The following is a 6063-nucleotide window of genomic DNA, read 5'->3' on the forward strand; positions in this document are numbered from 1 at the left end:
GTTAGATATATTTCTTTACTTGTAAAACACTGTCTAAATATGGGCCTATGTTCAGTTTAAACTTATATGTTTTAATGATGTGAATGATAAACTATTGCAGGAATCATTAATGAACAGTAACCTATTTCTTATAATTTTTAAGGTCCGCAATACAATATACAAAGCAACCAACAGTTTACTGTGGAATAGAACAGAACAAGAGAACGGAAGTGAATAGAGCGGGCCACAATCACTGCGACCTATCGTAATCAGTGGTGACATCCAAAACTCAGAAAACACTTACGCAAGCTCAACCTTAAAAGAATAGCCCACATTAGTCTTGAATTTATCAGCAGATGATTTAACATTCAATAATTCTAATATTCTAGAAATTGAATAACATTCAATAGGAGTCTTGCCTCAACCTCACAATGGCAGAGAATATGAAGCAGTGATTTCCTCATCAACGCAGAGATCATACGCCTAACCTGGAAGTTGTGAAATATGAAATTGGAATCGAAAAGAATATAAAGTAAGAAAAAGTTATCTTCCAAACTACTTATTTTTTGTAAATTTAAATAACTAGACGAGTAATTATTGTATAATAACCACGATGTGGTTTTTCCGAAAAATTAAAACTGTAATTCATTAATTATTTCCTTTTTTTTTATCAGAAAATTCTTATAAGGTACATCTGAGTTGGTACACTATAAAAAGTACAAACCAACAAAGACAAATAATGAACAGAAATAAAAGAAATTACAGCATAGAAAAGTTAAATTTATTTTATCACATATTCATTGGGGAATTCTAATGCGGAAATGACTGAATTAAAATACTCAATTTTTCCCTCTCAATTTATTTATCAGAATTTTTTTTTTTTTTAAGACGTAAATGAAAAATAAAAACTTTTAAAAATATATATTGACTTGACATAGACGGAAAAGGTAAGCAAATAACAACCATATCGAAGTAACTTATTTGAAAAATAGTAACATTTCAGAGATAAGATAGAAGTTTAGAAAGGTGTTTTCTCTTTAAAATTTAGTCTATTTCAAGTAATAGTGCAAATAAAGTTATTGTAATCATAAATGAGAATATTTAAAGAGGGAGTCAATAGAAATGAATGTTTACAAGCAGATGAGGATGATGTTAATAAAAGCAATTGCTTTGTGGTTAGTCTACAGTTGTTGACATCTATTAGATTTATATGACTATGTAAAAGTATCATTTCATACAAACATTTTAGAAGAAAGCAAATAAAAATGAAGTGCACTTTCCAACGTTAATATGTAGAGCCACTGTTTTACTAACATTCGTCCCGATTTGTACCTTTTAGTAGAAATCAAGACCATCTCTAAACTTTATTTCAAACACAACTCATCGAATTTAGTTTATTTGGATAGGTTTTATTTAGTTTATTACCAGTGATGGGAAAGATCGTTGAAACAATCCTTAATCTAATACTTTCAATCTTATGGTTCACTAATTCGGATTTAGATAAAGTAAGAGTAAAAAGTAATCGCCTATTTTATCAGGCGGGTCTTAACGTCCAACTACCAATTAGGTGTCGTGGACGGAGACGACTAGCAAACATACTTTACTATAAACTTCTTTTATTAACCATTAAATAAAATCCAAGGCCTAAGACCGGGAATCGAACCCAGTACCACAATACATATTAGCTCCGCAGGTCTCGATTTAGATAATCTCTCCCTCAAATGACAGTACCATCATCACGTTGTTGACATAATTTCAACAACAATTGAGAAGAACGTTGTTGCTCTGGAATATTTACCGATGTAAAGCAGGCCTTTTAATGGGTTTAACACTAATGGACTTCTCTGGAAGCCCTTCCTTCCCTTATTTTGAAATCTTACTCAACCGATTCGAAATTTTACTGTGCAAGTAGGAACTATTCTGTCATCGTTCAGTCATGGTGACGCTGGAGTTCCGCAAATTTTTCTAGGTCCTAATCCTACATACAATATACCTTACAGACCTACCAAGGGTGGAAGTTGGTATAGTGAGCAAGAACGTGAATTTGTAAATGGGAGATCGCCAGTTCGAATCCCTAAGTAGCAACTTTTTTTTAGAAATAAATTTAGAAGTACTGGATGTGATTCCGCCCACGTCCTTGTATACGGTATTTGTACGTTAAACCCTGCCTGAAATTATAAGCGATTATCTTTTTCTTTTCTTTTTTTTTCAGACCTATCAACTCATTCTTAATCAACTTCCTGCTCTTCTTGCCGACATACAGTCGTCTTATCTATAAACCAAATCCAGTAACAGCTCATAGAAACTTTCAGTCTCATTTCACCTCTCTAAAAACAGTTTAAAAATGGGTCATGTAACTGAGGCCCGCACATGGCATCTAAAGTTCGATTTAACCAATATCGACCGTCCAAAGAATCTAGTCATTGAGTTCATTCATTTTTGGCTCCATAGTCACCAGTTATTTTTATGCCTCCGATCAAACAATTCTCATAGATCTATCATTTCTTTCATAACACAAGTTGCTGAAGCACATTACAGTAAATTGCACCAAAACATACAACCACAACCCTCCAGGAAAGTACCTTTCTTCCAGAACATTTTCAGATAATACTCCTAGTCGTTTAACAGAAAGTGGCCCCAAGACTCTTCTCCGACGAGAGTCAACAGTTAATGTATAATTGTCATTGAAACACAATACTAGGAAGAAAATTTGACTTACCACATTAAAAACACATATCTGGATTAAACATTACTTTCTTTTATTGCAATACTTACTGTTAAATGGCTAACTTTCATTTCTCACAGAAACGTTAAGTTCCTCGTCGTGATTGAGAGATGCAAAATAGCAATATGGTAGTCTGGCATTAAGTTACATCCCACCAGATCTAATATTCTAAATCGAAGTGACCGTTTTTCGTTGTGGTTTTATTCATAACATATTGCAGCACTATCCCCGGGAAGTATGATTTAAAATTTAAAGTGCATTTTACAAAACTTCCATTGAACATTTTTGCTCAATACTTTAATTTGAATAAAAGTGATAGTTATAAAAGCAGTAGCACACCAAGTTTAATTGAGAAATTCCATTACAATTAGGTAAAATCTCGTTTACTTAAATATCCAAAGATTTATAATTCTAGAAAGGCTCAATATTTTGGTATTTTTAGCCCACAATTAAAATTATTCTCAAGAGCATTTTAGAGCCCCTGGTAATCAATTTTTAATAAAAAGTTACAAATAAAAGTGTTACAACTTTACGTGTATCTGTAAATTACGAAGTTAAAAGGAAATTTTTTGAGCATTTTTTAAGAAAATGCCGAAAAAATGAGAGTCGCATTTTCGGCACTTCTTCATGCCTAAAGCGACTAAGAAATCAACAGAATACATTGAGCTCTCTACTAGTTTGAGTTTTGAGATAATCTTATCTCATTCACACACAATGCCGTACATTACACTTAAATAAAAGTAGAGGGAACTACTTAAAGAAGCATTTTGCTGAGAAAACATTTCAAACATAGGAATACACCTACAAAGGAGCAATGAGCTTACAAACTTAAAAAAAAAGAATGGTTGGAGCTGTTTATGAAAAAATGAACAAAAAGTAACAAAATAACGAAAAAAATCTGCACAGTAAAAACTGATTTTGTTAATAATCTTATCGCCTGGTCCTATTGTTTGGAGTGAATCAAAAATACAGTTTTGAAAATTAATTTCTGAAATAATGAGAATTGAGTGTAGAATTGTTATGGAATCCAGACACTTTTAATAAACTATAATATGAACAAATTGGACTAAATATGGTCAGAACGTGCGAGCCAAATTTTGTTAAGAATGCGTTTGGAATAAATGTATTTGTCCTACTTTGAAGAGAGTAATGTATTTGCTTATATAATTTTGACAAATATTGAAATTTAGTTTTCTTTGGATTTAAGGAATTTAAGTTCTTCCGAAGTAAAAACAATTTAATTTTTTTAGTAATAATTTGTTTTACAACAATTTAGTGCGAACTTTATCAAAAAAATTAGAATTTTGATTATTATCTGGAAACAACTAGCAGAATGAATGTATTCATAAATCTCCATCACTTTCTTCTGCTGCCAATTTTTTTTTTTATTCGTAGTTCCGCCCACTGAATTAAGTCAGCGAGCTTTATCAAGCCGAAATAGGACTTGACTAAGGAAGATGGATGTATTTATTTGACAAATCATTAAAATCTAACTAAACATTATTTGAGCAGTTTTTTTTAAATCCCTTTTACTTATTTAATACACCTACTCCCAAAATTCCATTAAACGTATATATCATTTTTTATTTAGTAATAAACATTGCTAGGGATCTAATTTCAATGTAAAGAAAATTTGAAATCATATTTTTTCAGCAATTCCCAGGATAAGATCTGCACTTTCTATCAGTGGTTCAGCTTTTAAAAGAAATAAATATATTTGAAAATTTATAAAACTTAAAAATAAATGAAAATATAGTATTCAGCATTATTATTGGTTTTAAAGATTTTGACATCTTTCCAAATATGAGAGTCTAATCTAGGATTGCCACCTCGGCACTTGAAAGTATGTATGAAATGGAGATAGAATGAAGATAAAGCACGATTAAGAAAATAAGAACCGAAAGGTATAGGAATGGGATTAGCAACTAACCACTGGGTTAGCGTATCCTGGATTCCCGGGGATCGAATCCAGCTGCTATACCTTAGATTTTCTCTACCTAGGAGCTTCTTCAAACAGTTCACTATGCGGTGGCGGTCAGTGTTGTTTGTATTGAGAGAACACTGTCCAGCAGTGCACTGAAAAAAGTTCCAGGCGCAATATTCTCAGATATTCACATGCCTTAAAAACAAAAACAAAAAATCCTCAAAAGATAAATAAAAACAATTATTTGTAATTTACGCTATTTCGGCTGTTTATTTGAACTATTGCACATTATTATTCACACATTTTTACGTAATTACGACGTCACTTTTTTCTGACATCAGATTTGAACCAGTATAAAACAGTTTTTAAAAACCCCATGTTAAACAAATCATTATGTAATAAAATATATATTTGAAATCTGCATTTTTTAAAAGACTAAACGTAATATTTTTTATAAAGAAACAAAATAAATAGACAAAATTACATTCAACTCAACAGTTTTAAAGAGTGTCACAAACGAGAACGATTGTACGATAAATGATAAAAACTGCAAGAAGCAGAACATGAGATAGGATGGGAATATTACGCAATCACCCAGCTATATTGTTAGCTTTGATTAAAGACTAAACAAAAATCGGATTTGAAACGTAACACTCTCTTGCTACAATTCACGTGCTTCTAAATGTCTAGTTTCTTAAAACTTCTAACGTTCATTATATACTATTTAGTTGTCTTCATTTCTACAGACGAAGGATGTCTAGGCTTCACCCTTCCTTGCTCAGTAAGGTATTGTGTGTGGAAGCCAGAATTTTGCATGAGTCGTTCCGATTTTAGGGGCCAGAAAGCAAGAAAAAGAATGATTAGGGACGCTAATGTCTTCAGCAGTAGATGCGTTAAGTAAAAATAATAATAACATAATCCAAAAAATGAGTTGCCCTTAGAAAATTCAAACTAATATTTCTTATCAGATTACACAAATTATTACGTGAAATTCTTTTCACCTATCTTGGAAGCTCTGAAATTTTAAACCACCAAATTATTGCTTTACTTTATTATTCTACGATCAATATATTAAGAATATTAGATGCACAAATAAAAATATTGTTTTTTAATGTGGTTAATCTATTCTTATTAAAAATTGTAATTGGCTATTAAAAGTTTATCAACTTTCGAAATCAAGAGGCTTTTAAATTTTAATTGGTTTTTGACTAAACCATTAGTCGAGACAAGACTTTTAAAGTGGAAAGGAAAACACTCAAGAACCTTAAAATGTTTACTAACATTTATTTTTGTTTATTATTATTTTACTAAGTGTTTTTTTTTCTTTTTCTACGTAAAGTTCAATAATCATCAATCTACGACTAAAATGAAAACAAGGTATTCGCATTAACAAAAAAAGGGGAAACCTAAACTTTTTATTTTCTGAATTTAAGTA

The 6063-nt window shown here is 31.1% G+C and overlaps 1 protein-coding gene across 3 annotated transcripts in view; it reads right to left on the reverse strand.

Moving 5' to 3' along the window:
* The window catches only part of LOC141452674 (metal cation symporter ZIP8-like), a 29290-nt gene that overhangs the window by 22236 nt on the left and 991 nt on the right, over window positions 1-6063 (reverse strand). The window lies entirely within an intron of this gene.

Source organism: Rhodnius prolixus, unplaced genomic scaffold (assembly GCF_049639745.1).
Source record: "Rhodnius prolixus isolate KJV_2025 unplaced genomic scaffold, Rpr scaffold_3, whole genome shotgun sequence".
Lineage (NCBI taxonomy): Eukaryota > Metazoa > Arthropoda > Insecta > Hemiptera > Reduviidae > Rhodnius > Rhodnius prolixus.